This window comes from Haemaphysalis longicornis, unplaced genomic scaffold, assembly GCF_048455015.1.
Source record: "Haemaphysalis longicornis isolate Haplotype H1 unplaced genomic scaffold, Haemaphysalis longicornis Haplotype H1 scaffold_12, whole genome shotgun sequence".
Classification (NCBI taxonomy): Eukaryota; Metazoa; Arthropoda; class Arachnida; order Ixodida; family Ixodidae; genus Haemaphysalis; species Haemaphysalis longicornis.
Window position 1 is genome coordinate 15,730,380 of NW_027526225.1, and position 12,904 is coordinate 15,743,283.

Below are 12,904 nucleotides of genomic sequence, written 5' to 3' on the forward strand. Positions count from 1 at the left end.
GTTGGTACACGTTCGGTTCATCGCTCTCCGGTTGCTCGCTTGCGGACGCGTCCGCGCTGGCGATCGTCTGCATGCCTTGCCGTCCGCATGCCTTGCCGTCTGCTTTGCCGCCCGCTTTGTGTCGTCTGCTCTCGACTGTTTGCTGCCTCGTCATTGCACGCGTTGTGATGCAAGCGTGATGACGAACAATGAAAAGAGACATGCGTATACACCGTAGAGTTCATACTATTCGAGAGGAAAATCTGGCGCCAGTGTCTAGGCGAGCCGCGCTTCAGCCAGCGTTCGGTCATGTACCGGGTGTGAACTTTCCAACTGTCTTCGGCATGGCTCGTGAACCGGCTGAAAAATTGCCTGTGGCTGAAAAAAAAAAGGAATAACAATGATATTATCGTAAATGATAATTGAAAGTTATTTTACAAACAAAAGTGGACTTCCGAGAGATTTATTTGGGAGGGATTTTTTACAAGCTTTATGCAAGACGGACAAAAAGAAAGTTGCCCTTTTCTTGCTGATTTTGGCTTCGAAAGCGAAAAAAAAGCCATGTGGTGATCCAAGCCAAGTAGGCGAAGTACGTTACCAGCTGCTATGGCGGCGCGTACGGTTGCACGCGATTTTAGCGACAGATTGCCCTCTAGGATATACAAGTATGAAATCGTATACACGTGGCGGAACATGCGATCCCTTCTAACAGTGGTCACCCGTCGTGGCTAGTAGGTTCGCATTCGGGGCCCAGACTTGCGTTGAAACGTCACAGGGAACGCAGTAATCGCATTCGCGCACTAACGGCGATGAGTCCGTTATTTTTTTTAGGGTTACAACATTCCTTTCCGTCACGAACAAAAAAGGAACAGGAGATGCCTTTTATGAAAGTGTAGCTGAGATTTCGTATTCAGGATCATTGAGCGCAGTCAAAGGGAGGTAACCTCCGCAACGAGTGTAGCAGGAACGGTCGGTCCACTGTTGATTTATTTACACTCTTTAGCGAGAATCCGTAGTATACGCGTGTCCGGGTTTACAAAGGAATAAATTAGTTGCTGTGGTTATCTTAGAACGATTGGGAAGCCAAACGAGGTTGGGGGAAGTACGAGTCGCAGCTGTACGGGTATATAGCCTGCAGTAGCCTTGGCCGTTGCTAAAATCCAAACAGAACAGCAAAATATCTTTCGCAAATGATTTTACTAAAAGTGATCTCCGAGTTTAACATAAATTTAGTATTCGTGTGCGTTGTCGCTGCCCGAACCCGAAGAAGGCCGAGAAATGTACAGAATGTACAACTGATGTTCCATTGGCTGCGAATTACACGAGCAACGGCATTTCATAACAGCGTGCGAGCTTTCTTTTAAAACCACGATTCAATCATTTGCGACTATTGGCTCCTCACCGTGTGACGTCAGCAAGCGTACCTGACACCCTCGCTGGGCATAACTGAGTGCCCGATGCGACGCATGATCTCGTTCTGTACCACGTCTGTACTCCGCATCTCAAAGCTTCGGGCCGTTTGACAGCTTCTGCTGCTCCGCTTTCAAAAGACAGCGAAATTGCGCGTCAGTTTCAACTTTCAGCTTCGAAATTGTGCTGTGGCGGGTTGTAAGCAGGCGGCAGTTTCAAAGAACGCCCCAGGATCTCACGTACCAAGACATAATCTATGCCCATGCTTTGTGGTTGCCTGATTCCTCGCAAACAAAGAAAAAGAACGCGCGGGAATTTGCTAGCTGTCCATCAAACTTTTCTTCGCCGTGTTTATATTGCGCGTCCAAAGACCACTGGAGGAAATAAATCGTTCCAGGATTAAGCGCCACGGCTGCGGATCGACTTGTTCCGCGTCAACAATAATGTGGCTTCTTGCTGTTTCTCTGCTTTTTTTTTTGTTAGCCCTATACTTATCGAGCTGGAGTCTGTTTCGAAGTGTGCAATTATGGTGCGCGACTTCTTATTTTTTTTATATTCGATGCGCCGGGTAATTGTACTGAGCGAGTCATGGGTGATCGGCGCAATTGGGGCGAAACGAGTTTCAAAAGTTTGCTTAGGTTTTCTGTTTCGGGTTAGCCCTCGGCACAGTTTCTGTATTCGTTTCAATACGCACAGCAAAACATCGTAGAATAGGTAGGATTGGGATCATATTCACGCGAACGTACGCGCGCACACTGTATGTGCGTGTATACGTACATCCATCCATCCATGCATGCATGCATGCATACATACATACATACATACATACATACATACATACATACATACATACATACATACATACATACATACATACATACATACATACATACATACATACATACATACATACATACATACATGCATGCATACATACATACATACATACATACATACATGCATACATACATACATACATGCATACATACATACATACTGTGGTCTCTCTACCTCACAATATGCATAACGCTAGCTTTGCACAAGGCAGGCATTCATGCACACTGCGAGGAACCACCGCGGGTTCGAGCTATTTGAGCACGCTCACGATACTGAAACGCCGTCGCGCCAATACAACACCGCCTCTGTTGGGCAGGTGGAGTAGGGGCGACAAAGGAATATGCCCAGGGTACGGAGGGAAGACGTTTATTTTATACTAAAATTCTAGCCACATATTTTACAGTCCCAATTACATAATTTACAGTACAGGTATGTACTTCCCGTTAGGTGAAAGGGGCGATGGGGAGCCAGTGGGCACTTCGGTCAGGGCAAATTCCGGGGTGCGCGCACGTTGTGCGCGCGCGCATCGCTGTGCTGGCCAGATCGGCTCGCAGCAGCGAGGGAGACGGGGCCCATTCGCTCACAGGCGCGTACCGCACGACGTGATCGTCGAGTGGTAGGTACGGCCTTACTATATGCAAGCGTAGGGGCAACAGGAGCAGCCTTAGGCACGGGCCGCAGCCGGAAGGGCTGGTGGGCTTTCGCCGGGTCAACAGAGTTGCATCCGGCTGGTAAAGAAAGCGTCACATACCTTCGGCCAACGCCTTCGGCGTCCTGGAAGCGTCTCCCCGAACGGACCCCCGCGCAGGGCGCGCGTTCGCGTCCCCGGCGAGAGTCGGGTTCGGGCATCGTTCAAACGGACCAATTAGGTGAGGTTAGCTCCGCTACCAGGGCGGAGCGCCCGCTGCGTGACAGTGTTTTATCGCCGCAACGGTCTCTGAAGGCTTCACCTCACGCAAGAGTTTGAGAGACGGCTCGGCTCTACACAGTGGCGCCAAGACGAGCCGGAATTTTGGAGGAGAGTGGGGAAGAGCGCCGCGTAATGACACAAACCCAGTGATCGCGCAATGGCTAGGGCGTCAGGATTCCCACAATACATACATACATACATACATACATACATACATACATAAATACATACATACATACATACATACATGCATGCATGCATGCATGCATGCATGCATACATACATACATACATACATGCATGCATACATACATACATACATACATACATACATACATACATACATACATACATACATACATACATACATACATACATACATACATACATACATACATGCATGCATGCATGCATACATACATACATACATACATACATACATGCATACATACATACATACATACATACATACATACATACATACATACATACATACATACATACATACATACATACATACATACATACATACATGCATGCATGCATGCATGCATACATACATACATACATACATACATACATACATACATGCATGCATGCATGCATGCATGCATGCATGCATACATACATACATACATACATACATACATACATGCATGCATGCATGCATGCATACATACATACATACATACATGCATGCATGCATGCATGCATGCATACATACATACATACATACATGCATGCATGCATGCATGCATGCATGCATACATACATACATACATACATACATACATACATACATACATGCATGCATGCATGCATGCATGCATGCATACATACATACATACATACATACATACATACATGCATGCATGCATGCATGCATGCATGCATACATACATACATACATACATACATACATACATACATACATGCATGCATGCATGCATGCATGCATGCATACATACATACATACATACATACATACATACATACATGCATGCATGCATGCATGCATGCATACATACATACATACATACATACATACATACATACATACATACATGCATGCATACATACATTCGTGCATTCATGTATGCGGGCGTAGATAAGCCACGACTGACGGACGGATAGTTTCTTAATTGATTGTGGAGCTTAATGCGCCGTCGCTGCTCAGCGGTGAGGCACGCCGTAGTGGAGGGCTCAGGATTAATTTCGACCACCTGGGGATCCTTAACGCACGCCGAAATCTCCAACACACGGGCTTTTTCGCTTTTCCCCTCTACCAGAAAAGCGGGTCAGCAGCGGAGAATTTCTCGCTCTGAACTAAGCATACCACTCTGCGATAACAATCAGCCTGTTAGATGGGACATAGGCGAGATGTTCCCAACACGTAACTCGGGAATGCTGCAATTGTGAAAACTTCCCGGGCACGTGCGCGTGTTGTGCAGCCACATCGTACGTCTCTGGCAAGTTGTGTCAGCCCGTGCGTGATACCCTTGTGCCTGCGACGTCTTACCACTTCCAAGAAAGAGGACAGGCGATACTCTGAGAAGCAGCGGCCTTATTACGCGTGGGAGTAGCAAGGAACGTTGAGCTTCTCATTGCTTGGTGCCAACTTGAAGGTGAAACGCGCGAACAGTGTAATCAGCACGCGTGCGGTACGAGTACAATTATAGTCAACGCTTCGACTAAGGTTCATTTTCTGACGAACGCTCTCTGCCCTGCTTGTCTGTTTCAGATCCAAACATGTTCCGGACCACCTTCCTCTAGAGCGGCAAGCGCACATTTCCTTACTCGGTGAGTTCGCTGCATTCTTACGATATTTATTTATTTTATTATTTGTATATATATTTATTAAATTATTTATTTATTTATTTATTTATTTATTTATTTATTTATTTATTTATTTATTTATTTATTTATTTATTTATTTATTTATTTATTTATTTATTTATTTATTTATTTATTTATTTATTTATTTATTTATTTATTTATTTATTTATTTATTTATTTATTTATTTATTTATTTATTTATTTATTTATTTATTTATTTATTTATTTATTTATTTATTTATTTATTTATTTATTTATGTGTTTATTTATGTGTTTGTTCAATGTTGACCCGTGGGGCCGACAGCATTATAGAGGAGTGCGGGTGTTAGGGGAAAAGTAACAAATGCAGTCATACACATGACAATTAAACCAAACTTAGTTTGTCAAAACAGAAAAACAGCATACAAACCACAGTCCTTACAAAAGTGTTTACAAAACACAAAGAAGCAAGCAAACAACAAATATAGTAGGGGGGGGGGGGCTAGGGCGGACCTCGTTGCCTAAATAACTTTCGGACTTTGAAACAGTACTTCGCACGAAGCAACAGTGCGTACATACAGTGTACATACTTTGCACATACTGCAGTGTCGTTTTGTTGTAAATGCCAGAAATGGGAGAATTGCTGCGCAGGTTGGCAAAGCGAACTGATGTTTGGGTGGTGGTATGGTGTTTAGTTGCTGAGGTCATGCAATTCCAGACGGCTAAAAAGCCCCGGTGGAGCCTACGTTGTGTGCAGATAAACGCAATCCTGGTTAATCAGATAACGGCGTGGCTCAGAGGAGGCCTTCTGCACCAGCGCTGATAAAGTTGTTTCAGCTTAGTTGTTCGGGGTGCTGGGATGGAATAAGTTCGAGCTTAACATGGCGACAAGCTGCGAATTACATACGAATAGACGGTCACAGAAACAATTTGGGGGGGTGGGGGTGGTGGTGGTAGGGAGGAGGGGGGGGGGGGGGGAGATGCTGGACGATGTGTTGACCTGGTGTTGAACTTTCTGTGGAACTTTTCGGCTAACCCCGGAACCGCCTGAGCAACTCCCTGGACGGCTCCCTCCGAATGTCGTTCCGCTCTATAGCCGTCGCCATTTCCCGGCGTGCGCTGCTTCGCCCTTTCTCAGAGTCCTCCTACGACCCTCTTCGCGCACTTCTGTTTCCCTTTCCTGGCACGCGATCCCAGCTTTCCGCAGCTTACGCTTTTTTTTTTTGGGGAGGGGGGGGGGGCGCCTATTTGCTGAACTTCGTAGCGCGCGTGTTTAAAACAGATTTAAGGCGTTTCCTTAAAAGCAACGCCCGGAATATTGTTATCGCACCGCCAGGATTGTTGTTGCGGCTATCGTACGTCGGACACGTCGGACACGTCGGACTTAAATCGCGTGGAATCCACTCTGAGCCTTCGATGGTAATTTTTATAGCGTTGACGCGTTCATAACACTGACCATCATTACCGCGGCAATGTCGTCATCAGCACTATTCGCCTGTTAAGGGTGCTTCATGGCAAGCAAACATATATTGCGGTGAAGACAGCAAAGCGGGTTTCTCACCAGGGGAAAATAGCGCTTGCGATAGAATACAATATCATTATAAATAGAATATTATGCTGATGTATATGCATTGTTACCGCAATCTAACATAATTTTGCATGAGTAATGGAAAATTTCATCAGAAGCCTACGTTGCAAAACAGGGTGCGTTCGTGTAATCGTGCGCCGATGTTTTCCCGTCATATGTACGAGATTTTTGGTTTACAGGAGTCGGTTTAACCCCAGGACGCAAAGCCACTGATAAGGCGAAAGCCTTGAGTGCCCGTTTCTGCAAAATTTTGTCGCTGGTACAGAAAATGGAGGCCGCTGTGAAGGGGAAATAAATTAACGCTATAGGGACCGGGCGGCCGTTGTATAACAACACCGTCGCTTCAGCGAACAGCGCCGCCCTTGGCGAACCGCTCGTCAGTGGAATGCCGGTGGCGGTCGGCGCAGCGTAGTTGTGCATAGCTTTCGAATTCTGTCGTTCCGCTGCTGTGCTGCTTGCAAAGTGTAGATAATTACGATGACTTTTTTTCAGATCGGTAGATCTTGAAAGTAGAGGCGACCCTACGAGGCATGCCACGTGCGTGATTTACGTTCATACTCAGTAATTACAAATAGCAGACGACGCTGAATGCGCCAAGCTGGGCTTCAACCTGGAAGTGCAAGTCCGTTCCGTAGTGCAGATTTTTATGCCTGATTGCAGTTTAACGTACCGAGGAATAAAGTGCAGCTAAATGCTCCTACAAAGCCTAAAAATGCTCCTACAAACCTACTGTGCTTCGGTTAATTGTGGGAACAGTGTCGCTTTCTTTTATAGCTGGTGTCCACCAGCCCGTCTGGCTGTCTGTCATGTTTTATTACTTCCATCAACCCGCCGTGGTCGCTCAGTGGCCAAGGCTTTGCGCTGCCGAGCACGAGGACGCGGGTTCGATTCCCGGCCATGGCGGCCGCTTTTCTGGTGGAGGCGAAAAGCAAAAAACGACCACGTGTACGAGATTTCGGCGCACGTTAAAGATTCCCAAGTGGTCAAAATTAATCCGGAGCCCTCCACTACGGCGCGCCTCATAGCCTGCGTGGCGCCGGTGCGTTAAATCCTCCAATCAATCAACTATTACTCCCGTCAGCTCATTTGAATAATGATTCATCCCGCATCGACTCACTGCTTCTTTACGGATCTCTCTGCCGTTGTTCAGACTTAAGCTCTCGCGGTGGCTCTCGAATAAGTGATTAGGCGCCGATGGTGGAAGTCAATCGTCGATCCTGTTTGTAGATGACATGGCTTGGCGGGCGATACATTTATAACAGTTCTCGCTCTGAGGCGTGTTTTTGGTGCATTTCCTTGCTGCTCAGTTAGTTTACTCGTCTGCGGTTGGATTTTCGATTTTCGGATGGCGCATTTTATTTCGGGGTATTCGAAAGCGCGCGCAAACAAAGCGCCTATCTGCGCCTACGCGCAACAGAGCGAACAGGGCACAAAAATCAAACGGCACACAAATTCATCTGCATCTATCTTATCAGCATTGCCAGCTCGTGGTGCAATCGCGTTTTTATAGAATTCTCTCGCCTTTCTTTTTTTGTTCCAGCTTTTCTACATATCCGAATTCAGCAGCCCCTCTCGCGAGTCGGCTTTTTCACTTCTTCTTTTTCAGCGCGGTTGAACCGCGTCGCCTGCGCGGCGCAAATCGAATTATGGCGGCGGCTAACCCGTCCGATGGCAAAATGAAGAGGACGAACAGAGGAAGGAGCAAAAGATAACGCGAGTGGCGCTCGGAAGCACGCGAGCGGTCGGCCCAGATCGTGGGCGTTGATTTAGCGGTCCTGCTTACGACGAGCGGAGCGTTAACACTCTCCAGGACGGCGGACGTGATTCTCGCGTAATCCGAGACACCCGCCGTCCCGATAGCGTCACTCGGGCGTCGTCCGGTTTGCGGGGAGGCCGCGTTCCTCCGCCCTGACCCCGTCTACGTGCGCGTAGCTCGTCGTCTGGGATCACACCCACGCCGATTGTTTGTGTTTGCTCACTGGGAGGGGGAGGATGTCATCGCGCCATCTTGTTTAATGCGTGGCATTCTTCGCCGAGTACTCCCACAGTCAGCGCCGTGTAACGTCCTGCATTTGCACGAAGATGCGTGATTGGCGGAAGCGACACATCACCCGCTAAAACTGCGTAAAGGGAGACAGTTGGTCGAACAGAATTCCAAGAAACCAAGAAATGCAAGAAATCAAATTTTATACATATGAAGTAACGAAATAAAAAATATGCATCTTATACATATCTAAGAAGCGACCAAGACTAAAATAAAAATCATGGTAAAGAACGACGGAAACAGCTAGTATCAAAATATTGCGAAAGCAGATCAACCCTGCACTGTGATCTGCATCTGCCCTGCAAAGAAAAGCATAATGGGCGGAATTCATGCAGTTAATCGCTTTAATGACGTAGATGTGCATTACGGGCGAGAAGAAACGGGAAAATCGGGAAGCAACAAGACAGCCCGACGTACTTCGCCACTACTAACGAAATATGGCTATAAGAACCACAATTAAGACACGCGCAGTAAGATTACTGCGCATCAATGGAATTTTCTCTGAATTACTGCATGTTTTTCCACCCAAAAGGAAGCGGCGCCATCGTAGGCTTTTTCGTCTTATTTCGCGAGTTGGAAACATCTTGAGAGCGAAAAAACGACTCGATCTTGAGAGCGAAAACATCTTGAGAGCGAAAAATGACTCGATCGCGTCATCGTAGTCGGATTGCAGTTGTCGTATACAAGGCATGCAATGACAGGAATAGTAGATTAGCGCGTGCGTTCGCCTCTCGCAAAGCACCTACCTGTTAAGCCGCCGGGAAGCTCGTTCAGAGGGCCAAGAATTTACTGACCGTTCACGCTTGCTACGGGGAATGTTGTGGTTCCGTGCTCCAAAGACTCACTCGAATGTTCGTTCATGTCATGCAATCATGTTGCGCGTCCCACAGTGCAGCGCATTGTCAAGGTGATACCGCCAAGCTTAACTAGGCGGCTACAAGCGAAGTGCCACAAGTTGCTGCCCAGTTCCCACTGATAAATGCGCCGATGTCGTACCTTCATCTAGCGCTCAACTCGGGCTGCGTTCTCGGCTTCGTCGCCCTTACTCGCAGAGCCCCGCCTAGCCGTCACAACCAGAAACGCCGCCACGTATCAGAGCTCCGTTCTGCGCGCGCGCTGCGGATAATTTAGAGCCCCGGCGGGGTGCCGTGCGGAGCTGGTAATCCCCGCACCGAGGATTATCGATGGCCGAGGCAGCGCCAACTCCTCCGGTCGTGGACGTCTTCAGCGGCTGCCTTCTGCGCACCGCTAAACCTCTTGCTCGCTCCCGCAGCGACGGTGCGCATGGCCAGGCCGGCGAGAAAGAACGTCATCTCATGTCGGATCCGGCCGAGCGTATGAGACGTACATTATACTCGGCAAATACCGCTCCAACTGCGTCTACTCGTGAAGTTGTCGTTGCTCCCGTGGTGTTGCTTTCCTGGCCGATTATGCGCCTCGAGAAAAGGACGAAATAAATTCAAGCGGCCTGAAACGGAGCGAAGATGACGTGCCCGGTGGCGTCTTAACTCTTCCGTTCTTTTTCGAACGGCAGTGGCTCCCCCTGTTAAGTGTGTTTCGGAATCCGGCGTCGCACGACGGATGTCGTGACCTGGTACGGCATCTTCGTCTGGTCGTGCGTGAGTTCCGGCTGTTCCGGGATTTGTCGGTCTTGGAAGAGTAGTAGGTGGCGTGCAGACGACAGGGACACACCGTCGCTTTTTTCTTTAATACTTGAGCCTTCTCATGCGACTCTTATTCGGAGGTCTATCTGCGCGCGTGTCCGTAGTGCGTGACAAGAAACTTTATTTAATAAAGCCCAAAAGTCGGCAAACATGCGTAGAGGCGCATGTACGAAGATGAGCCTTTGCACATAAACGCTTCCGCACTATCTGACGACTCCTTCTCGCGAGATTCTGCGACGTTTAATATTCCTGTTTTCGCTTTGTGAGGGTGTCAGCCTTCTCCCTTTTCAGCAATATTGCAAAGGTACCGGCTCCGGGAGCGAAAGTTATTGCAGCTGCGTCTTGTTCGTGTATATAAATGACTTAACTGCACCCCGGCTCAAATGACTGGAAGAGCCAATGTATACCGGTCTCGGTGTCTAGGGAAAGCGCTTACAACTTCAAAGTCTTAGAGAGCGAAGACAAACAACGACCACGTCTAAGTAAAATCTGAATAAGCGGTTGAGTTAAAAACGTAAGACCGTTCTTCCTGCTGGTACGCCCAAAAGGATAGAAGGAAAACGTGAGCCGTAAAAGTCACCTCGCTCCTCTTGCGTTCACTTGTGAAATGTGTTCAGGTAGGAAGCAGCCAGCCCAACTTTCAGCCTCATCTTTACCGCAAAGATAGTTGCCAGCATTCTTTTTTAAAATCGGCTGGGCGGACTCGCCATTTTTGCTTTGCGTGCTCTGTGAGAAAAGACACACGGCATGTCTTGTGTTACTGCCCCCAGCATACAATTCAACGCGAAACAGCGAAAAGAACTCTTGTGCGACTGCTACGCGGAAACTCTTTAGAGCTGCATCATTTGCTTGGTCCGTGGCAAAATCACGCTCACGCGGCGGGAGGAACAAAGGCTTCTTTCTTAACTTTTTGTCTGACTCGGGATTAATCGAGGCTCTTTAACCATGGGATCCTCAATTTTTCTTCTCCTAGGGCTGCACATTTTTTTTTCCACGTTCCAAACTGATTTTATTTTCTTCTCGCTATTATTCATTGCTGCTGCGTACTTCTCCCCCCCCCCCCCCCTCCCTTTTTTTTTCTTCGCCTCACTGTGTTCACCCCCATCTGAGGTAGCAAGCCCCGCCGTTTGTGGGGCTAACCTCTTCAGTGTTCATTAATCCTTTCTTTCTCTCTCTCTCTCTCTCTCTCTCTCTCTCTCTCTCTCTCTCTCTCTCTCTCTCTCTCTCTCTCTCTCTCTCTCTCTCTCTCTACATTTGTAATTCGAGTTCGGCCTTTGCGTCGTCACACGCAAAGATACCGCATTCGTCAACTCCATTTTCAGCGCGAAGGGGCTTTAGGAAACAGGTCAGACAATGCCGGCCTGCTTGAACGTGCTACGCGAATGCACACACAAAGAAACAACCAACAAACCGTACTACAGAAGAGCAGTGAGAAAGAACGGGTGGACACACACACCTCGAACTTCCTACAACTGTATTGAACAAACAAATATACAAACACGCAGGCATTCCTCTCGCGGCCGGACAGGTGCAGTGATCGATTCAATCGAAGGAGGACAATTTTTTGAACTCTCGTTCCCATCGGCTGCGGCAGCCTAGAGACGCGACCATTGGAGTCAGCGGCTTTGGCGCGGGCAGCGCGGAGTTGGGAATCGTGCGGGCGTTGTGAGCGTAACGCCCCACCTGAGAAAGACCTTGGCAGAACGGCGTGTCCGCCCCTGTCACTTACAAACGGGTCACGTGACGGAGCGCCGCATTGCGGTCGGCCGCGATACTCGAGGCGTGTCTCCTTTCCGTCTCCTTTCCGTCTTCTTGACGTCTTCCTTGTTCCCGATCTGCCACTCTGTACGCGTGACGCCTGCAATGAAAGAGATCAAATGCGAACACCCCAGAGCTTGGAAGAGGAGCTGCGGATCGCCGTCTCGCTCCCATTGTTATCATCGCTGATTCATAGGCTCGGTCGTTACGTGGTCACGCCTTTCCTTCGCCTTCAGCGATAGCGGATGCCTGTCTGCGGTCTTTCTTTATCAACACCATGCAAAACCTTTCTAAAATTATGATTTGATGCGTTCTTTCTTCTGACACTTCTATCTCAGAGGTGTGGGCGAACCAGGTAGGGAACTAAATATTATGGGTCCCGTCGCATCACACAAAGAGATGATTTCTGCACCGGTAGTCTATTCGTAAACATAACACGCCTTGTGGATCTTGCAAAATTCGATCATCCGAAGGTTCCTTCTCTGTTCACCGTCCAAAGTTGTAGCGCCTTTATCCTAAGGTGGTGCGCTAGGACATTCGGAACTTCTCAAGTCTGTTTTCAGTGAAAACAGAGATAATAAGTCCAGCGTTAGGAATTCCACTTCCTTTTTTTTTTCCTGCTTTTACAGCGCTTTCGCGATTTCGCGTGGAAAGCTCTAAAAACAGGAGGCGTAAACATCGCTTCACTGCGAGCAGATACTTGCTAAAAGAAAGCCAATTTCATAAAGGGGGCCATGATGCAACTGAACGATAACGGAAGCAGTGGTTCGCTAAGGTTTGAATAGCTATTTGAGGCACATTAAACCACCGAGGTAAAGCGCCTGCATTGTGTGCCACGAAAGATGTGCGTGTACAAGCGCTCGGATTACTGCGGTTCTCCGTGCTACACTTTTCATCGTT

The 12,904-nt window shown here is 47.9% G+C and overlaps 1 protein-coding gene across 8 annotated transcripts in view; it reads left to right on the top strand.

The window, feature by feature from the left end:
* Nucleotides 1-12,904, top strand: part of LOC144162430 (latrophilin Cirl-like) — a 234,076-nt gene that overhangs the window by 138,556 nt on the left and 82,616 nt on the right. For all 8 annotated transcript variants that reach the window (XM_077692949.1, XM_077692954.1, XM_077692950.1 and 5 more), the window contains one exon: nucleotides 4,877-4,935. The gene's annotated coding sequence lies outside the window, so the exon portion shown is untranslated. The remainder of the gene's footprint in view (nucleotides 1-4,876; nucleotides 4,936-12,904) is intronic.